The sequence below is a fragment of the Danaus plexippus genome, chromosome Z, assembly GCF_018135715.1.
Source record: "Danaus plexippus chromosome Z, MEX_DaPlex, whole genome shotgun sequence".
Taxonomy (NCBI): domain Eukaryota; kingdom Metazoa; phylum Arthropoda; class Insecta; order Lepidoptera; family Nymphalidae; genus Danaus; species Danaus plexippus.
In genome coordinates this window covers 8,036,499-8,061,084 of record NC_083559.1, presented here as the reverse complement: position 1 = coordinate 8,061,084, position 24,586 = coordinate 8,036,499, and the positions used below count along the sequence as shown (strand labels likewise).

Genomic DNA, 24,586 nt, shown 5'->3' with positions numbered 1-24,586 from the left:
TACAAGTCGTTTCAATACATCAAAGCAATTCAGAGCTAATGGAATTCACGTCTTGCTTTAATGGAAAATTCCCTATTTCTTCATTTCAATACTTCGCTTTGTTTTTATTAAAGAACTGTGGTATCAAAAGTTGTGTTATGATAATTATGATTAATTTATTTATAAATGTATCGTTTTATGTACTGTATCTTTGTACGCATTCATTTTTTTTGTATGGTAAATTTATATGTAGGTACATATAGGTATATTAAGTATAATTATATCGCTATCAGTTTTTAACATTCTAGTGTTTAACAGTTCTTCGACATCCAAATATTTTATCAATGGAAGATAAATAAAGATTGAGCACAAACATACATCAAAGTCAAAATAACGACTACCTACTAAACATTTTAGAGAAAAATAATAAAGTAATTATATATAGTAACAAGTTTCCATTATATATCTACTAATATTGTTTTATCTTTCTTATTGTCAAATATTTACAGTTTTCTTTGTTTTTATAATAAAGGCAACATAAAATATGTTTGCAAACAATATTAATAAATAAACTTGAAATTCATAAAACTTCAAGAACATTAACATTATGGCACTTTTCCACCCTCCTGACCTGCACTTGGGTTATGATTTAAGTGGGTTTTGAATTTCAGGGACTCCTTTAAAATTTAATATGTGAGAGGATCTTTTAAAAATTCTGCCTTAGAAAATCACCACAAATATGATTACTACTATTCTGTAAGAATATCATCCTTTTATACTTATATTAAGACTTACAAAAAGAAATCAGAATATATTAAGGATTTGCTTACCTGACCTACAAATTTTAAGCAACTCAAAGAAGATACTCAAATTCCTCAAAAAGTCCCGTAGAACATTGCCATTTTAGAAATGCCTTCTCATTTAGATCACAGGTGTATAATTTGCCTGTTCGTACCTATATAACCATACAACCCTAACATAGATGACTTACGTAAGAATAGATATGTAAAACTCACGTCTTATAAAAAAAAAAACTATTATTACTACTGAGTTATAAATAGGGTTAAAATTAAATTGGGACAAAAAATCATTATTTCAGACTTGATGCTAAAAAATCCATTTCAATTCATATAGTTTTCAGTATTCATAATTAAAGAATACGTCAAGGCTATAATATGTAGAACTTACACTAAACTGAAAACGTGAGAAAAGTATTAAAAAAACCACGTTTGGGCGTTTATTACTGCATCAGGTTTTTGTGAAGCCAGCTAAATGTTATCGTCTTTATTACGGAATACCTACAATATTGTGATATTGGTGAATCGTATAACAAATCCCTGATAGCCAGATATGTTTAGATAATCATTTTATACGGTGCAGTGTCTTTAAATCTACTAATATTCAAATATGTCTCATGTTTATTAAAAAAAGGGGCAGACAAAGTTTAATAACCTAACTTAGAGGAATTGAACGGAATGTTAGCTATTTTTTTATTACTAATCAAATTTGTTATCTGCCAGTTTGCAGCTCAACGGAAAAATCACATTTGCTTGAAATTAAAACGCAAGTGCATTGTCCAATAAAATGAAATCAGGATTGAACCGTGATACCTTAAAAAGCAGTGCGATTTTTGTAGATATGGAGGAAAAATTCGTTGTTTGTAGTTAATCTGAAGTTATTTATCCTACTCAATTGGGAGACTTCTGAGAAAGAACTTTCAAACTCATATACCGGAATATTTTTTAAAGCAGTGTAGATGAACTGGAGATGCGTTATGAAGTCTTCATGTCTTAATTTAAATAGTCCGCACTGATTGCATCACATTAGTTGCAAGGAGAATCATAAATGCACTATCTATCTAATAAGCAGAAAATTCAACAAAATTATAGGGCCTATCACAATAATAGAACCTATAAGCTTATAGCTTATATTAATCTAACTCTGTAAATATATATTCAGCGCCTTTTACAGATGCTGTAGGTTAGTAAACTATACAGTTTTTTTTTCTATAAAGTAAGCTTAAAAGAATACACAGTATGAGAAGTATAGATGTGGAATCACATGTGGTAATGAAAAATAGTATATTTTATTGTCATTCCGCCCATAACCAAAACCATGAATTAATCTAAACTTCCAATCCATATATCAAAAATCTAAAGTTGAAAAAACTAATTATGTAATACCTCACAACCACCTATAAGATAGTTAATACGTTGTAGAGGACGTCACTAGTTACGAATTCAGTTCGACAATTTTATTACATAATCACTTCTATAAATATAATTTTCATTTAAGAAACATAATATTGATGGAGTGTCCAGAGCGACTAATCAGCAAATTTAAAGTCTATTTCGTTATATTATTGAGTTTACTATTCCAAAGATTTTCTTGATTCTTTTTACCACGTAAATTGTTGATACCATTTCAATTGGCAAATCAGATTAAGGTAGGTGAATACTAAACAAGTCGTTACTTCGTGATATAGAGTACAGTAGACTGGCTACGCTATTTATAGGTAAACGTCAATGAAATCTTTAAAAGCGGTTTCAATTACCTCACCAGCATTGAATTTTTCCCCGTAATTTATTATTAAGTTACAAAACAGTGGTGATAAGTTAGAGTAAGAGTGTCCGAACTGATTTAATTAAGTGACCACCCGTCTTGATGTGTTTAATTTTACCAGTGACGTGAAATAGAAGTAATCTAGTATCCTACCAACCTGGGAATTTTAATACCTAACCGTGGGTTGTGATTTTATTATTACCTTTCTGATATTTTTGTCCTGCAGAAGACAGCAGTATACAGGGTTTGAAATTGGTGTACAATTGTTTTTCATAACCAGACGTAGAATTATTTTAAATTCAAATGATCAAATCGTCAAAACTCCAGTTACCCGTATGAGTATCTAATACCCATTTAAAATAGTAATATCTCACCAATTTTGCTCTTTTAACTGTTGCTTAAATGAAAGAATACAGAAGAAGGACAAAAATATATAACAAAAATATCAATAAACACAACAAGATAGTTTAAAATATTGATTTTAAACACCAATGACATTCAAGCTATATATTTCTAATGAATAATATTTCACTTAAGTCAATTGTATCCAAATTTACCATTAAAATAATAATTGGAAAATATAATAAAATTGCTGGGACTTTATAATTTATTACAAATGAAGTATAGAGTTTTTTAATGTTTAAATAATTTAAGTCTAGCAAAGCACAGTTGCAAGATAAATATAAAAATTATATAGTATAATATTAAATTATTAAACGAAGTTTTTACTTTAAAAAAACTGAAATTGATTTGATTAACATGATAATTCTTTGTAAAAAAATATATATTTCTTACCTGAATAGTGGGAAACACACGATTTCGCGAATCAACTTTCAAGTAGTAGTGGACACGTCTACTTTAGTTGACGACCGGCGCGCGAATAGCAGATAAAAACAATGGCGTCTAAAGATGGGAGAGGCGTCCCGCCAATCTGTTGCGTCGCGCATGAGCTGTGGGAGATGATAGGTATGGGGTGCGTACATCCTAACTAGCAGATACTTTGAACAATACCGAGTCTATATCACCCACACAGCTATATCACCAAGATAAGTTCTTAAATTTTTTTTAATATTTAAATATTTATCAATGTTGGTTATCCATATTTTAGATCTCAGGGAGCACATTAAGCGTTTGATTGTACGATATATTCAGCATGATGAATTGAATGACTATGTTAGACGTATAGCTGTTAAAGTGAATACATTCAGATGGGGTGCATAATGTTCAGTCCTAATGCAAAAAGGAGGGTAAAAAAATCAAAGCGATGTCCCTAAACAAATAACTTCTTAATAACACAAAAAAGGTAATCTCCTATCTGTGAGGAGGCTAAGACTTTTATAACTTTAGTAAATTTTGAGATCGAAGAATTGAATTGCCCAGCGTTTTACAGGATGTATTTTATATTTTATATATAAAACAGAAATTTCATGAGGAAACGAACTTCTGCTGTAAATAATAAAAGTTAATCGGCTTTAATGATTAGTATATTTTTTATGTATGAATAATATTCAATTACATACATTTTAAGAGGCTTAATTTTACTATTTTATAGTATTTGTTTTCCTTGAGAAACTTATCTTTTCAATACCTACAGTACATCAAAAGATCCCAGTTTCTGTAATAATATCCCATAAAAAATTATTTTATCTGTCATTTATTACGGAAATTATTTAAATATTTGCGTAAAAAAAATATTTTTAATATTAACGCTATTTTTAAACTTGATATCTGATTTAATTGTTTCTTTTTTTTTTGCAGCAGTAGTGTTAGTAGTAGTTTATAAAACAAAATGTTCAGACTTATCGTTAATAAAACGAATGCGAAATTTTCACCAAACAAACTATAAGTCGTATCTATCTCCAAGTTAATGGAAAAATAAATATTACACATTGATTCCAATATATTCACACCACTTAAATTATGTAGTTGCATAGTTGGATTTATGTAAAATTATACTATGGTAATTTACAAATAATTAGCACAATATTGTAAAATCTTTTAAGGTTTTATATCGGTCATAATTATTAAAATATTTCATATTAATAAAAAAAAAAAGAATTTCTGATTAAACGAATATGAATCCATAAAGGTTATTTATCGAACATACATAAGCTACATTCATCTTCATAAAAATAAGTACTCTTCATTGGAAAATGTTTTTTTTTTGTACAACAACCAGATATGAATTAAAAATATTATTAAAAGAATCAGGTTCCGTACGTTTTATTGACATTGAGTAAAAAGTACTCTGTAAAATGGCAGTAGATGAATATAACAAAACAAAGTAAATAATATGCTGCTTTAGCAGCATAAGCCACGGGTAGACTATGAAATAGACGTCGACGACAAAAGCTGGCCTATTAATGACTCTTTGTCGAAATGCCCCATGACTACATTGATACCACCAACGGTTATCAAATTTGTTTGCTATGACCACAATTTCCATCTAGGTACCATGACAGAGCACAATATCAATTCCATTACATCCAGCGATAAGGGAGAAAGACCTAATCTCTACGAAAGTGTCAATGCATACCTATTCTTTGAACCTATCGTTTTTTTTATTTTCTGGTGTTTATTAAAGATAGCCAGGAGGGTGGGTATCTTTAATAAGCTCCTTTGGAAAATAGCGAAAATAACATCAACGGCAAATTTCTTACAGTCTTAAATTTACTTACGACATTGTTGCCTTAGAGGAAATTCTACAACACTTCAAAGTAACGGTGAACATCCTAAGACTAGCTCAAGATAAGTGGGTCTTGATATAAACAATGATAGTGCTCAAATTATTTGTAGTACCCGAGAGCAGTTTTAGTGAATGTCAAAACCTTTCCTTGAAGTTGCGCAAAAATCTTGGCCAAACATTTAAGAAAGCATTCGGTAAGCTACCTCACATTTTTAAGTCAACTAACAGTGTCTTTAGAACTTAATTTTGACCAGTGCTTTCTACCAGTCTCTACCCATTGATTCACAATTTGGACACTTACGGTAGCGCTGGTCCATAAAATCAAGATCATTCAACGGACTAAAAAGCGTAAGGACTTTATGACTCTTAAAAACTAATACCGCAAAATGTAAAGTATCCCTACGTTCATTAATATCTAGGTATAAACACAAAAATTATTATTATAGATACTGAATTATGACTACTTACGTCACTACTACCTGGTGTAATTGTGAATTATGATCCGACACAACTAAATTTATTTCATTTTTTCATGTAAAATTATATGTTTATGTTAATTATATATAAACCACCAAAGTCCTATTACATAGTTTTTGTTACATAGCGAGATTTTGGGTACGTCTAATCACTGGTACAAAATTTGAAAAGCTTATGTATAGCCTTTTATATGATAATAGTAAAGGCACAAAGCAAAATATTGACAAAATAACGTAAACAACCATATGGACATCGTTGTGAAAAAAGGAATAAAACATCATACAAGAATGACTTAATTCTAAAAAGGTTAGTAAAAATAAATGTATCACTTCTTTCATATTTACTAATATTTCTTTAAGGATCTTAAACGTAACAGTTGTTACAATTGTTCAGTTTTTCTATACATAGTAGTTTTCGTAATTATTGTATAATACTTGTTGTTATTGCATAATGTCATTGGAGAGCCTCATCGGAAACTTAAGCAAAACATTCCATTATAAGGATCCGTTATAAAGTTTATTATAACAACGTTTCTCATACAACATCAGATCAGACTTCTTGAATTTCATTCATCCACTTTACTAGTTTCTCACCAATCGACACAAAATGATAATTTTTATATTGTACCATTAACATTCATATTAATTATAAATTTAATCAAATTGATATCTTCTTTACAAATAGAATTGTTCTAAAAGAAATAAATCTCCTAAATCGAGACATGTTATAAGTATTTTCAATTTAATGAAACTAATATTTTTCGGATATACTACGCGTGCTTTATTTTTGTAAAAAACTACATATTCCCGACGTTTCGGTTACTTTTCAGCAACCGTGATCACGGGCAGGCGAGATGTGAAAGAATAAAACTTGCGAAAGTCTTAGATCTCATTAAGTATTATCAATATTAAAAAAAGGAATCTTTTTAATGAATTTAAAAAAGAACTACTTATCCTTCGAATTTTCTGGAAATTGTATATCATTTTTTGTGTTATAATGGATATGGTGCAAATTCAGAAAATCAGATTGATAATTATAGAATTGAAACGTCATACAAACAATAATTATATAAAAACATCGGGTTACTTTAAATTTGATGGTAATTGTTAAAATGCAAATTACATAAAAAAATTCATCGATTAAATAACCACATTTTCGTTGAAATGAGCAGGCAACAGATAGCCACAGATAAAGTATAATATTTTCCGATAATCTATAATATAATCAAAATTACAACTTAAATAGTGTTTCCAAAATTATATAGAATATCAGCATTAAATAAACACAACAAATTGATATCAAATTTTCGGCACTGTGGCTCCGGATTTTGTATCGAATATAAAAAGTTCGCGGTTTTTCTAGTAAGTGTATAATCGCAAATCTAAACAAAAATTTATAATTTGCTTTTTAAACTAATAAAATTCTGAATATAATTGTGAAAAGTGCTAATAAACGGAAATTATTTTTAAACTCTCCAGAGTGGTCGTTTTTCCTTAATTGTATGAGGTGCGATTAAATTTGTCGCTTTTAAGTTTCTCTTCATTGAACGTTATATAATTATCAATAAAACACTTTTGACTGTTGTTTTTCATTAACTTAAATATTTATAAATTGGTGTCGGTTAACGATATATGTTATATCAACCTCTAGCATAATTTATATAATACTGATAACACTAAATACAGTAACACTACCTGTTTAAGATTATCGGAGCAATAAAATATGTCACTATCTTTGATTCTTATCATTAGTCATATATACATATGTTGAACGCTAAATTATCTTGACCTACTGAAAAAACAGAACTCCACTTTAGAAATAAGAGTCCACTTAAAAACAATTTTAACCAAGCTACTCGTGAGTGGGATTATACACACTAATATAGAGCTTAGCTATGTTTATTGCAATCATACAATAATATCTTTAGTTCATTCATAAAGGAATTGATAATCCTATTATATGTTAAGGCATACGTATATAAACAAGACATATTTCTTTCATTACAGAGCGTGAATTTAAAACAAGTTTTTGAATAAAGTCTTTACGAATATTGTTTTGTTACTGGTGATCCAAACAAACAATATTGTATATTACATACATACATACACTTGATTTTGAAAATAGAAATCAATACGGGACGATATAAAACACCACTTGGATTGATGTTGGATATTTAATAAACAAAATAGGATGAATGTTTTGCCAATATTGAAATTCTTTTCCTTTATACGTGTATGTTCAGGAAAGATATATTAAATAGTTTCCTGAAAATATGACCAGTTTACAAAAGTTTTTATTATTTATTTTATAATGGAATACATTAATAATTTGCAGCACAAACATGCTTAATTTGTTTTATAAAAGCAAAACTTAAACGGAATTCTATAAAATAAGTTATAAGATTTTATAATCTCTAACCTCAATATTTTAAAATTGTTCAGCTATTTATTTTAATAAAAAAATCATATGTCTTATAATTATGATCAAAAGAAAGCTGAAAATAGGAAAGATCCTTTTATAACAAGCACATGATGGTAGTAGCAAATGCTATAAACTCCACTCGCCACCGGCATCAATAACGATCAAAGAATTGTATATATTTATAACATATTTTTATTATTTTTTATTATATGTCAATTCACTTATAATTTAGTATGGTCAAATTACAGGATTCCTTACTCAAATAACATAATGTGATATTATAAAGTGCAAGTTAACATGTATTTAATATGTACACGACCTAATTCACACAATTGAAATAAGAGATAGAGAAACATGAAAATTCGAATAACTGAATAAGGGTATCGTTTACCAAAGCTGCATTTCTTTATTATTTCTCTAGTCCTCAAAGTCAGATAAATAAAATACGAAGACTTCCCATACCTTCTTTTATTTCACACAATGCATATAAATTGTATTTAATTTATTGAGACAACAGATATGAAAAACAACTTGGATAAAAATCACCAAAAAGTTATATATTTTAGTTTGCTTCTTATTTGAACTGCACTTAAAAAAAAACGGGTAGTGCTAATTAGATGATTTCTTTAGAAAATATACCTACATATAAAAGTTCCTATAAAGTAGGAAAAATATTATGCATTTAATTAATACATTATGTTATATTAGTTAAACATTTCCGTATTAACTCGTAACTGTATGAAGTGAGAAATACAGGCATTGAACCGATATTTTTTTACTATCATTACGTTTACCTTGGAGTTTCTTTGCAGTCTAATAAATCTACAATTTATAATTATTTCTATGAAGATTTTATATTACAAACGTCAAATCCAGAAGGTTTTTATACATAAATAACCCTTTTTATTAAAGACAAATAAGCACAGCGTACCTACTTATAATTATCTTAAAACATTTGAGGGGACCTACAGAACAAAACACATACCAATTAGTATCAATTAGATCGTTAAAAATGTCTTACAAAAAAGTCTTAAAATATATATTATGCTACAAAACAACCTTAACATAATATCTTTCTGTTTCGTACATTTGCGATACATGACAATAATGTTTAACATACGAAAGCCAAGAAATAATCTATTAAGGATTTTGTATTTTTTATGTCAGTCCCCAACTTAAAATATTGTTATATATAAACGATTACTTTTATTATTATTTTAAAATACTTTTAATGAGTATGTACAAATAATGAAAGAAATATGTTTTGATACGGGAAGAATTTTTATAACTTCTATTTATAGCAACTTGTAAATAGTATAATTAGGTCAAACTATTTACACTGAGTAAAATAAACGAGACAAATTTCCTTCAAAAAATTACCTTGAATTTAAAACAATCATAGTTTCTCGGTATTCTGATAATTGAACTCAATATTTACGCATCAGTGATCTTTGCGTCAACTGTTAAAAAACATTTTAACGGTCGTAACAGAGAACTGTTTTCAAATGATTTCATGAATCCACTTGTTTTATCTCTCTTGTCAGTATTTTTTAATTACAAATTATTAAAATAAAAATCGTGGATTCAAATTACTACGAAGATAAATGATTTATTATTTTCTGTACAGTATCAATTCTCTCCGCAGGCTCCAGATCGTACTTTCTAATAAAAACCAATGAAGATCACAATTGATACTCCCTATTGAACTATCGGTTACGCCTCTGTTAGTGCATTAATTTTCTTATGAAATGAATAGGGCTTGACTATCACCCTATCTGATAATAGTATACCTATGCCTTAGATGGTGTTACACACTCTATCTGTAAAAGTCTATTCACTCTTGTTTTAACGATATTCAAACAGTACGTGCCAGAAAACACAGAAGTAGATAAACTGTTTCAATTTTATTCCTGAAAGGATAGCAGTCGGCTGTGTGCTTGGTTTTCTTCTGATAAAAAGTGGTTGGAAAATTTTATCATTAACTTCCTGTGCAGACTTTCCAAAGTTTTTCATATAGAATAGCAAGAGTCTGTTAATTTTGCACCTATGCTCAAGTCCGAATTACTATAATTAATTGTTTTGGTCTATTTTATATATATAAATGAAATTCGTGTTGTTATTTTATTACTGGATAGAACCTTTTTAAATATTGAACTTGCACATTATATTTAAATTTATTTGTACTTAACACATTTCTTTTAAATTCACGTTAAAGTAACAAGTAAAGCTTTTTTTTAGTGTTATTGAAGACTACTATGAGGAAGTTTTTTATAACAAATTTACTTGTTAAAAATTTGATACAAATAAACCATTAATACAAGCCATACTAACTTAAGGTATTGTTAGAAACAGAAAAGCGAGACAGCCTGACAGGTAAGTTATTCGCTACTAAGATATCTTGATAAAATATCAGCGTGGAGTATCACAATGCATGTCTTCATCAAGAAAGTAGCATGCTCCTTATTGTTATTATTTTTCTTAACAGACAGGTTTACAAAGTAGCATTCTTTGTTGTGTATAATAGCAACTTTCCTCTATAACAAAAGTTTACTTAATTTTATATCCATGTGAAAATAGTTTGGTCAAAAACAATATATTTAGAAAACACAACAGAAAATAACAGCGTTGTTACTGTCGAATTTGATGCTTTTGTTTTAGCAATCTTTACAATTATTGTAATCGTAAACTGTCCAATGTTTGCCAAAATAAAAAAGTAACCAGAGCTTTCATTCAGGTCGCACAAAACATTTCAAACATTTTTTTTTAAACAAAATAACATCCACGCGAGCCGTTTTTATATTTATAAAATTGAAAACTTAAAAAATGTATTGACATGTTTTATATGAATATTGAAATAATTGCGTTATGATAAATAACAAAATGAAAGAGCTGTTTTATTAACTAATCTCGAAAAAGAGATATTTATCCCAACACAACTGTTACTTCTGATGGAACTTTTCTTATTTTACAACAAGTATATTTCAGTTATATTTTAATTCACATATTATTCGTTTCAGTTGAGATTTAAAAATTTATAGAAAGCAAGTTACAAATTATTGAATAAAACGAGAGTTTAGGAAATTTCAACCCACAAAAACTCTTAAGTAATATTTTATTACAAAGCCACGTCTGAAATACCTTTCTCTCATATTTCTTTTGTTAGATTTTTTTTTTCACAAAGTATTACACCAAAAATCTAACTCATTTGAAATATACCATTTACTATAACCTAACCATATATGAAAACTGATTAAAAAATGAATATATTTAACATGTTATATGAGAAATCATCGTTATTGCTTCGAATCTTTATGTTTTTATCACCTATTGACTTTAACCTATGTTTTAACTTTATATATACAATTTCTTTTTATCAATATTGTCTATATTTATTATCAAACTTAAATAAGATCTACCGATATAGTTTCCAAGTGTCATAAATATTAAATACGCGTCTATCTACTTTTCCATCCATATTGTGACTCTTTAAATTCTTATTGTTGTATTCCACAATCAGACAAGCCTTCAAAACTTTTAAGAACCAGGGATCTTTTAAGCAAATAATTTCTGTTCTTTTCAAGCCTTAGTTACCACATAATTCACAGCAATAAATTTTCAAATTACAAATACTAAATTAGTATTGCAAAATAAAAATTTTGTGATAAGATACATATAGCCACAATCCAAAATAATATTATAGCGTTAAATATTTAATTATTTGTTTCTTCATCATCATCAACCTATCGGAGCCCACTACTGAGCAAAGGCCTCTTCTCACATGGAGAAGGTTAGAGAATTAATGACCACGATTGCTCAAGACGGGTTGACGATTTCAATCTTATAATTTGAAATTATAAGACCAGGTTTCCTCATGATGTTTTCCTTCATTTGTTTCTTACGATATCTTATTTACGGAGACACAACTAACAGGAATAGGAAAACATGAGAAAAATTTTACAATCATAGCAAGACAAAAACAGATCTAGTGATCTATATCTTATCTATATATTATAGTTAATATACTTAAATCTGACTAATATTACATTTTTCGTGTACTTATTTGATTTTAAGAAATATTTTAATTTATATATAAGATTCTAAAATGAATTAATATAAAATGCGTATGTATAAAATATTGTCATTATTTTTTAGACGCTGAATAGTTACTCAAAAATAAGTAAATTATAAAGCGGTGTGCCTCGGGCCATAACGAGTAACTCATTTTTGCATACACGTGTTTTAGAGAAGTTGGAGGAAAAGTAGTTAAAAAAGTAAAAGTACTAGAAACAAGTTTCCCCGTTCAAAATGAATTTTAAATAAGAATTAAATCAAATAACGCAAAGTAAACATTTCAAATCCATTTATATGAAAGATTATTAAATTTTACATCATAATTAAAAAATACAAATGGAATAAATTAATGGAAAATTAAAATATTAGTAGCAGTAGAATCATTTAACTTTTCTATTAATATTCATTAAAGATTATTTGAGTAAAGTAATTATAGTAACAAATGTGTGTGTATTCACTTATTTAACTTCGATATCTAAATCATACACCAATGTGAATAAGATAACAGCAGCGCTATCTCTTGTCCAAACTGTTTCTTTGGACTACTTGATGTCTGTGCTTACATTATTTATATACATTCAAGTAAAACGGTGTGTCGTATCAAACATAATTATTAACATTTCAGCAATATAAAATTATTAGTACCTTACTTAGCTGTCACTCGGCATAATTAATCAAGAAAATCCGCCTCCTTTTCGTATATTTCACATAAAATCTATTTAGAGGAGACATGTTATAATCTCTCATAATAAATTCATAACAGTAAAAAATAGACTAAAGATAATTATATTTGAGCAGTGTGTATATAATTAATTTCATATTCTATTTTTTAAATAATTGTAGTCTTACCTAGTAGTTAAAATTAACAGATTTATTCATATTTCATCATCAGCAAAAAAAAACTAATTTGTTTATCACTTAAGATGACTCCATTCGATAGAATGAATAATTTAAAATCGTCTGTAACATCTTTTACCAAGCAGTTTTTATACAATCATGTTTTAAAAATATATTACTATACCGAAAGCTTTATTATAATAGAGAATTAAACTGCACTACAATAACTTTATAGATCTATTACAGAGCAAAGAACATTACCGTTGCATATAACATAATAAATGAATTGAATTCAGTGCAATTTTTTAAACATTTTTAGTATGGATTCTATTTCATAACGGCATTAGGAGGAATAAAAACGCTAGTTTTTCAGCTAAACGGCCAAAAGAGTCCTCCACTCAGGAAATGCAGTTAGTATAGAAGCGAATTATTTTAAAGTATTGACGAAATACAAAAGCGACAATTACAACCTTTAGAAAGAATACTTTGAAGAAAATGCTTAAAGCGTTAGATGTAGAAAAGCAGATGACCTGTATCACTTGATCATGAACTGTGTAAAAACCCTAGTCATAGGTACTTATGTTTAAATAAATTAAAAATATCTTTGTTTTATATTTACATTCTACCAAGTATTGTATCAGATCTTTTGTTAAAATCTCTAACAATACTTTTTAATTTTTATAGCCGAATAGAATATATAATACTAGGTATGTACTATGAGACCATACCCTCTTGTAGAACGAAAGTTCTTAAATTCAAAGTGAAATGAAATAAATATTTCTTACTATATTATGAATACTAATAATTTTTAAAAAAATATTTCAATTAAAATTTACCAAAAAATTATTGCATCAGAGTTTCTGTCGAGCCAAATTCCTTAAGACAGTTTCCGAAGTGAAATTTATATATAAGCCAACAAAGACCCACTCCTTTAACAACAACACTCGTCTGATAAGGAAATAATCGAAATAGGCCCTACACTAATAGTGTCCTCGGCAATGATGTCACTTTATTCAGTTTCTTTTATTTACTCTCAAAGTGTTTTACCCAGTTGTTGATTATTTCAAAGTCAAAATAGAGGTTTTATCAAAGATAATGGACGGACTAAAATTATGGTATCCAATTCCATTAAGAAAATGTTAAGGAAGACGAGAAATAAATGTAGAAAGATATGTTTTCAAATCTTATCGTAATCAAATCATTTGCCTTTATTATTTTAATGTCACAATTATCAGTCATTGAATTTAAGTGGTTTCATTTTAATTATAAAAAGATTTAGGTATGAAAGTAAAAGTGATTCTCTAATAATTTAACTAAGACTCAATGATTTTAAAATACATGGATCAATCATGTAAAGAGTTAAGTATGTAAAATGCTTTTTTTTTATTATTATGATGCCTGAAAGAACCTTAGGTACAGTGCTTAAGTTACAGCAATTAAAACGGTGTACCTTACACCCTACACCTTGTTACCCATTCCTATCAAAGGCCCAAAATGTTTATTAAAGAATATTTACTTATATTAAAAATTAAATATATAAATAAATAGTTATAAAAATAAAATGTTAATCTGGATTTCTCTTTATTCATTAAGAAGTTAAAGCTTTTCTTTATTTCTTCGAAATTATTAAAATACTGATTTAAAATTTTAGAAAATAACAAGAATTTCTATGAACAAGAAATAAAACGAAAAAAACTATTAACGATCACTAAGGTAAGCTCTCAGGCGAACGTATTAAATTAGTTGCCGAAGCTTTTAGATTTTAAAGCATACCGAATTGCTTTCGGAAATGTGTCGGACAATGTACCTACTGTAAAGAAACTCTTAGGTTTATTTTAGGCTATTGATAAAATATGGTCTTATCAAACTAAGTAGAACATTTTGTAATAATTGTTTATTTGAACATTTTAAATTTCTACAAATTAAAATGAACTCGAAACATTTTAAGCGTCCTCCAATATTAAAAAATGAAAGATTGAAATTTTTCTACTTTGTAAATTTAATGGAATAAACTATGAAATAAAAAAGTGAGAACACAGAACCTCTTACAGATAACGATTTCTTCAATTTAATTTTGAAAATGACTTTGAGATAAAACTGGTTTTATACAATTGCGATTATCAACTTTTAGTCTTATTTATATAAACTCGATACACTCAAACATGAGACATATGCTAGCGTCACTTACCAACAATCGAATTGTAACAATTATTATCAAAATCAGGTGTTAAACTTTATTATAATTCTTTTTTAATTTAATTTATTGTAAATTAATCTGAAAAAAAATTTATTAATTGCATAAATGTTTTCATTTTTATGCAAATGAAAAGACTTTTTTAATAGAGAATGAATAAGATGATAAATATATTTTTAATAAATATAAGCCTACGCAGATTAAACCATCTCATCTTATAGGTTCAAAAGTGATTTGATTTGACCTATCCTACAACTGAAAATTCCCGTGGACCAATCTAAAAGATTTTATACCACCATCTGCATCGGTTTTATATATTTTTTACTTACGGAATTAGTATTGGTATTCAGATAGCAAATATATCTTACTCAATAATTATATGAAATGATTAATTTCACTGTTTAAAATAGTTTTTTATTTGTACTCCTTCAAATAAAATTTTATTTAAAGATTGTATTTGTGTCATCTGTACATGTCCGACCTTCTTTATCGTCTTCTTCTAATCATCCAACAGATATACTTAATCCGAACAAGAATGTAAAATTATATTATCATCATCACACTTACCAACTATTTAGACGTTCTCACATTTTCGGTGTTTTAATCACGTATTATTATGGGAAAGTTCCCACTTCTAGATTACTTAAATATAATACAAATGTTAACTTAAAGAAAATATACTTTATTAAACATAATCTTTGTAAACGACGACCAAAAAATACGATAAATACTGAGTAATATAGTTAACCAATGACCGAAAAATGTGTACTGTAACTCTTAACAATATCAGCCACTGAAATGCTAATAATAATAACAACAAACAAGATTTTACACTTTACGTTATATTATTGACCAGGAGACATAAAGTAAAGACTTAACGTTTTTAAGGTTCAATATTATTTAACATACTATAAACCTTCCAAACACATTTTTGAATCTCATGAGATAAAGAAAATTGGTCAGTTTTGGTTGATGTGACAGCTAAAACGTGAATCAAAAATTTAAGCTGACATCTTTCTCAACCGTAAAAAATTTACAGTTTTATTATTTTTGGCGTAAGAAAATTGTGAATTGCGGGTAATGGAATAAAACTTGGTGCTATGAAAAATTATCTGACAAACAATAGCTGCAAATGGGTCACGTTATCGCGATTAATTAGATTATGTTGGCTTTCTTATTTAATGGACCTCTGAACAGTAAAATCCAACAAATGAGTAAAGATTTTCGATAACGCTTAAGAAAAATATTTTTTTTCTGAAACCAGTTTTCGGTAAAAAAATATTAAATTAATGCTTAGTAACGTACATGTCACATTGAAAACTATTAAAATATACAACATATATTTCCTATATAATCAGCTTTGTTTTATGGAACAACTTATATAAGGTTATTATAATTTCTAATAAATTTCGTATCGTGCAATTTAGGCACGATGACGCTGGCAGTTAAAGTCGCATTTTGATTAGATTAGACTGTGAAGCGACGGTATGAAGTTTTATTACCCTTTTATACAAGGAGTTTCCTTAGTATTCGGAAAAAGTGATTCCAATGAAAAAGGATATTATTTACAAACATATGACAATGGCAATGAAAACTATTCAATCTATTTTTGATTAAATACTTCCAAGTTATGTTTTGCCGCATATGATTTTTTTTTCCACTAGCTGCATTTTTTTAAATAAAGTTTATATTTTACGGATTTAAAAATATGAATTATTTTTTGATATCCGATATAAATCATCTCCAAATGAGTTCTACTTTTGATATCTAGGTACAGTGGGAAGAAAATGACCACGTCATTAATTGTTATCAAAATAATAAACGGGCACATTATATCCAAAGAATATTGCTATCTGACTACAATTATTTTTCTAACCGGACTCGAGTTAAAGTGATAGTTGTGAAAATTTTGCTCATATTATTTTAATCATAAAGTAAATTTATTACAATAGTTTTCACTTTTTGCCTACCTTTTTTTTTCAGGATAAATTAAAATGTTTTAACTAGTAGATACTTACAGCAAGAAGGTGTTTTACGTACATCACGCTGTAATCATTAAGAAGAGATGGAACTTCAGAAAGTTATATGTAATTACCGTTTATTATAATATTATTATGCAAGTAATTAAATATTCTTATACTCAGAAGTTACTTAAAATAAACATTTTGAAAGTACCCACATTTTTTGCAAAATTTATCTCACTTCACATCTACTTGTCGTAGCGTGATAGGTGCATTTATTTTCTAGATAAACCGGCTACCTTATGCTAAAGTATTTGTTTTAATCACACCAGTAATTTTTTAAAATATGTGTGTTTACTAAAAGAACTCTTAAGCTTTATGACATTAGAATATAGCAATTAGGCATTTATTAGTTACAATACAAATAAAAATAATGTGATTTCTTGTTTTTATCAATAAAATAACATATAAGTAAAATAACAAACTAAATTTGAAATGTTTTTTCTACATCTAAAAGTTCAAACCACAAAACTGATACCGTCTTTGTCTATTTGTGGTACACTTTAACTATCTTGTGTACATTATTTTTGCTTATAAATAATTTATAAAAATAAAATATACGAGAAGAATAATGTGTATCTGTACTGCAATTATGAGATATTATTATGGTTCATACTTGATTGTATAGATAATCAAGGCTATGATTGTCAATAGTACACTTTACTGTACAGTTATGATGAGTATCACGAATTTCTTTACGATGTACCGTCACAAGTCTGAATCTAACGTCAGTAGCACAGTCATATGCACGTGTCCTGCACTATTGTATAGTGCTGTGTTTATCAATGGCTTCCCTTTTATACTGAATTTAGTTAAACAAATCGTAATTGTGGAACAAAATACTAACATATGGTTTGAAACAAAAGTTCAGAATGTTAAAAGAAATGATAATAATTTAATATTACTTTAAATTATTTCTCACAAAATATTGTAGTTATAAATTTGTGATAACACAGTGTTATGGTTGTATGGAAGCAAAGAAAACTATAAAACGAAATGCTTAGTATTTACGTAACCCGATCAGTTCTATTTATTAATAATACATGAATCTTCTTTATTCTAAAAGAGTTGCGCGTTCGCGAGATAAATAGGATTAACAAGGTAAAACTAATCACCTTTGATAATCGGTTGACACACCTAACAGAGTGAAATATCCCTGATACATTAAGAACGCGACAAATTTACTTTTGGATGAACAACGACCTTCACATCTTTCCATACAAAATGATTCACAGAGGCTTTGAAATACTGTATTCAATACTCCTTAACGCACTGGTCACGCGCATATGACCGACAGTATGTACAACGCATTTGAAAAAGAGTATAAGTTATAACATTTTAACAAAAATGTACTTACGTAGCAACAAGTCGCGGCCGGTTGCGTTGAGATAAAAAACGTTGGTTCCACTCTGAGCGAGGACGAACGACTGAAGTGTGATCGAGACACGAGGCTCGCGGGGTGATAACCGTTGATAAGCGACGCGTCATCAGCTCATGAAGCTGGCGGCTAAACACTACTCGCCATATTTACTCTACCATTGTATTGACATTGTATGTACGTAATGATAATGTATGGACAATGTGACTGTAATTTTAATACTTTTTTAACAGTAGACATATTAAAATTTTACATAATTTCATAGTTTAGTAATTAGAAAATAACGTTTACCAAATTAAGAATAATATCTAAAATTTCTTCTGTACGTTTAATATTCATTATATAATTGCGCCTCTGAATTTCAGGCTTGGAAAAATTTTTGTAGTCCAAATATTAGACCGGGATATAATTTTAGGCAACAGAAGGAAATGAAAAAGAAGGTATATGGTTTTACGTTTAAGTAGGTCCTTAGCTAGGTGACTGTATCTTGTTCACAAGGGCACAATGTTTTGATGCATCCCTTTATGAATTTATGGCTTTGACTGCTACTTGTAATTAATATAGTTGTCACTTTTTGGAAAGCCTATACTAAACATCTGTTGTTAACTTGAAAAAAATATTAGGAGAGTTTATAAAGTCTTAATTTATGTATATTTATATTTAAATATATATTAGTTACAGCTATTACAAATCCCCTTCATAGTATTTCTTTTAATAATTGCTTATTTTAATAATATTTAAATTATAATCGGTTTTATATTTATAAAGAATAAATGTATTTTTAACATTAATGGGAAACCAAAACTAATCTTCATATGCGTGACATGAACCCCAATATTATATTTACAAGACAGGTAAGACAAAGTTTTATGGTTTGATGTATATTCAACATACAGTGTGTTTTCTTGTTTTCTCCTCAATGTACGTACCCAAAGTTTGACTGTTTCTTTAAAGGATAAAAACATATAGCATTCTTATATGTGTATCAAAATTGTATTTAGAATCAAATCTGTCTATGTGGAGAGTGTATATTAAAACAAATAATTAATTATCAGTCAAGTTTTGTGTTTGGCTGAATTAATTGAATTCTTATACTAAACAATATAAAAGGTATTCTAGTAAGAAGATAATCACGGCATCTCATTTTCGGTGAGAAAGTTGTTAATTACTTTATCGATTGTTACATAGATGAATGACAATTTACTTAGTAGATATAATTTTCGAAGAAATTTATAATATTTCAAGTGAAACAAAGTATCTGGTTTTATATATAGGTTTTAATTATAAAAATATATATATATTTAAACGAAAATATATCCTTATTTATGTGTCATAGAAGGCAAACGAGCAAGCGGTCCATCTGATGATGAGTAGTTGCCGTTGCCAATGAACAATTCCAACACAAAGGGTGCAATTACGTTGCTGACCTTGAAAGTGACGAACATAACTTAAAAACAACAACAATATCTCCAGTTTTTCCCATCTAGTTGAATCTTATTATCTTAACGATTCTTAATTTGATCTTAACTCGCAAATCCCCTAGAATCTCCACAATACTGATGGTATAATCTGTACTAAATAAAATATTTAAATTTGAGAGATTTTTTTTCTTGTATAATGTAGTCTGTTTCAAAATTTCAAGACTTTTTTTTCTGGGAACCTCCTGGTAGTTGAGATTAGAAATAGAATATTGAAATTTTTAGACATAATTTGATTTATATTTAACAATTTTACAATATAAAATAAAAAATGTTCATTGTCGTTATAAAATCGTTCCATTGTGCAGATTTTATATCATATCAATATAATTATTAACGCACTAACTAGGTTATTATTTATGACACTTTATTTATGGCACTACGTATGAACCAAAATTAAATTAATTTGACAAAATGTGCCAATAAAGGAACGAAACCATTTTAAAACATGTTTTACCAAAAATACTATGTGAAATTGATATTTGTCCGTCGACGTGTTTATTGCGGCTTACTCTAAAAACTGTCGGGATCAATTTTCGTACAATTCTAGCTGACAGAAAGTTTTAAGTTTCTTAAAACCATTACATATGTAAATAAAAATTAAAAAAGTATATATATATATATATATATATATATATAAGTACAATTACGAAAGACGTGACGATTTTTTTCACCTAACGTATTGAGTTTTAATCATTTGTAGCGAAGATTATAATATACTCGTTGTATATTATAATCTTATAACCTTGTTCATAGTGCACGCCAACAGGAACAATGTAATTGTGAAAAATTAATCTTGGAATAAGTTTTATTTATAAAAATAATATTCGTTGTATTTATTTGAGTAGATTTTGATAAAATGGATTTTGCTTACATCTTTTACATAAAAAGTGTTACCTAAGAAAACCACAGATTTTAAAGTCATACCCTTACAAAAATCTTAAACATTTTGTCGAGTTCACTTTTTTTTATTTCGACATGTCTGTTAGGCTTATTGGTTTTTACTTTCACCGAGAGGGATGGGTGACTCGAGGGTACCTACCCGTTTAATTCGGGCTCGAAGGGCCTGACTGAGGGAGCCCCGTCCCAAAAAGTGCCTCTAAGAGCCGGACCTCGGCTTAGGACATTTTTGAAGGGGAGGATGGCATCGGGTGATGGGATTGTATGTCGCCCCCCGACGGCAGAATGCCAGAGCGACATGTATCAAACGGGACCTCGTCTTCGCCGGCGAAGGAGATGTGTGTGTATATGTAATCTTGGCGTGTCTTGAGGCAATTTGTGTCTGTACTGTCGGTCATGTGTTTATTGTCAGGGTCTAGGAGGAGTGTCTGGAACGCCTAGTCTTTACTACTAATTGCCAACGGCTTAAAACGCTCCCATGGCACTCAACATGACACTCAACACTCAGCATTCGGGCCTGAAGATTGCCATCAGAGACCCTTAGCTTGGCGGCTAATGTCTGCACCTCCGCGGGGTCTATAAGACTCGCGAAGTCACAGACTAGCTGCAAGTCGCCTGGTAGGCCGATTGCCGGTATTTGCACACGTACCTGAGGGACCTGTGTGGCCTTAGGAGCCTGGGATGAACGTTGTGCCTTAGGGGTCTGGAGTGCCTGAGGGGGTGTCGGTTCCTTTATAACGCTGGGCCTTTGCCAGGCGTTAGTTGCAGGGATGGGAGGCGGCTCCCAGGCTTTATTGGGGTGACCTAAGTTTTTTCCAGTGCGGCGCTTTGGGACATCCGCGAACATCCGCGGTTTTTCGGGGGCTCTATTTGTAAGCCCGATAGACATCAAACGGATGCTAAATATAAAACTTTCTTAGCTTCTGGGGTAAGGGACAGTTGCACTAGAACCATTTCGAATAGTTTCTTGTTTGTTGGTCTGTGCACACGATTAATTTTCATCACCGGTAGGTTTTGGGACTGAAGGTCCTCTTTAATAATTTCAACAGGTATCTCCGTGGGGTGACCCTTGATGACTACCGCTGTGTTCCGGGCTGACATAAAATTAATATTTTTATCGTTGAGCAAACTGGAAATATCAGGTCCAAGTCATTTAGTAGGTTGTAAAGAGATTTACCTCTCGCTTCCACTTTTAATGCCTACAAATCCACGACGAACCTATTTCGAGTGAGTTTGTTTGTGAGCTCGTAACATTTATTGACCTATGGCATGGTCTTTGAGGATGTTGGTTTCCCAAGGAACCGTAAGCTCTATTATCACAACGCGCTTTAAAATTCGCGAATACATAAATACATCTGGTCTGGAAGCTAACGCACAAATATATTCTAGGATTTTGTATTGTTTTTCAGACGTATCCATGATTATAGTCCAATCCGAAGCTGCTTTAACGATAGAGTAAGGCTTGACGTTTGATTTTATAGCCCTAGTACCTTCTCTCACATAATGTACTGATCGTTCGTTTGTGGTTATTTCCCATTACGCTCTGGCTACCGAAAGTTTAACCGGTCCACGTATGATTTCCAGAACCCTATCATGATGACGCGAGTATTGACCGCTATCTAGGAGTCCCATCAGCAAATGATTAGCAGTTCCAACTGCGTTCCAAGAGATGTAGCAATTTTTCGCTACCTTTACCCTATCTCACTAAATTACTCTGATCTGGGAGAGTGATTTGGAACGCATTGAGATAAAATTTTAGCAATGCAAGCGACCAATCATGAATTAAGGTGCGCCATTTTAGTGCTAATGAGATGCAAAAATCTTATATTTCTAACCACTCGTTTTGCATGTCTAAACTAATTGCATGGATTTTATATTTATTATTCTCGTATTAAAAAACAAAAGACTTGAATAAAAGAACCGAATAAAAGAAGAAATGTATCCGTATTTTGGGCTTTCTTACTTGATCCTAAACCTACTCTGTTACTTTGTGCTCCTATCATAAACTGCTTATGAAATTGAAGTCTTGACTCTAGCTCTGGGGTATCTTTATCTTTTGGGAGCGAAGCGAGCGATATGACGTCACCAAGGGATTTCCCCAAGATATATCTCTTGGAAACTCTTAGATGTTTATAGAGCTCCGATGGCTTTTTAGCATCATCCCATAACTATTGCGATCCCTGAATAAATATGATGAATTAGGCGACAGCGGGAGCCAAAATCACAACTTCAACATCTTTATGACGCCTGCATCTGAGTTGACAAAAGAGTTTTATTAAAATCATAGATGAGGAAACGCCAATTTAAACGTGAAGTTAGGTAGTTGTCTTAGATCCAATTATATGCATTTAAAATTCAATAATAATACAGCACAGTAAGAAAAATATTGCATCATTAGTCTTCTTCGCTAATTACCTACCCTCAGTTGCACTAGATATTTCGGACAAAAAATATATACGTAGTTGAATAAAATGGAAAGAGGTATTACTGCCGGGCACTAGGTGAAAGGAGAGGTGTTCTAGGTAGGTAAAAACAAGTGGCTTATAGAGTATTTTGATTTTAAAAGCGTCGTAAAACGACTTTTGAACTTAGATTTAAATTGTGTTCGAAATTAAGGACTGTTATTTTGGTCTTTACCACTATTTCGATATGCCTATGATTTACTCTACAGTCAAAAATACTTAAGTTGCATTTGTACATTCTATAGACTATTGGTATCTGTTATTTACTCAAGTGTGTATAAACACTACTTAATTTTAATAAAAAAATTTTATATTGTTATTTTTCAATTTCTCGGGAGCAAGAAGGATGTTTGTACAATGTCGCTGAATTTTAAGACAAGCTTCAATGAATATATCATCCAAAGAACTAGAAAAATTCATAGAACGTCAGTTAGTCAGTACCGAAATAGAAAATCAGTTATTATATATATGTGAATGAATCTAGTAAATCATGCTGTATAGCTTCGTAGAGCAGGGCTTACACGTTTTAATAATCATCTGCGTCGAAATCAAATAATGGATATTTTTCAACCTGTATACATATATAAATATGAACATGTTCAAATGTTCAGTTCAAATTGGATATCGAGTTAACTAACTGGACATACTTTTTAAAACATTATTCAAAACGTAAATATTGTATACAATATCCTAAACGTATAATACACACGTAAATAAATATTGCCTTTTTTAAACTACTGTAAAATTCGATAACTATTTTTTTATTGAAAAAAAATTTTATAGGGTGTAAAATCTTTGAACTTTTGTCCTTATTTTTTGTGATGAGTAATTGTAAAAAAATCTGAATAAACAAATAATTTAAAAACTAAAAACCGGACTTCATCACAAACGGACTAACGAGATACAAATTAGGTTAAACAGAATTAGCAAACAGAAGCACTAGTTCATAAATAGAGCAAGAAAAATATTATATCTGTGGCAGTCATATTAGTGTAGAAAGAAAACTTAGTTTATTAAAGTTTTTATTTTCATAGTTATTAATTTCAATATGTTTCCTAAATTATTATTTTTTTGTTAATATCAAGTAAAACGTTGCTTTATACATATATGAAACAGCAAA

General features: G+C 29.4%; 1 protein-coding gene across 3 annotated transcripts in view; it reads right to left on the bottom strand.

Annotated features, from left to right (window-relative positions):
• Positions 1–18,685, bottom strand: part of LOC116777305 (adenylate cyclase type 6) — a 92,206-nt gene extending 73,521 nt beyond the window's left edge. For 2 of the 3 annotated variants that reach the window (XM_032670777.2, XM_061526296.1), the window contains exon 1: positions 18,606–18,685. The gene's annotated coding sequence lies outside the window, so the exon portion shown is untranslated. Of the gene's footprint in view, positions 1–3,336; positions 3,417–18,605 lie in introns of those variants that run through there. The other variant, XM_032670776.2, reaches the window with a different exon arrangement.
• Positions 18,686–24,586: the final 5,901 nt, after the last annotated feature.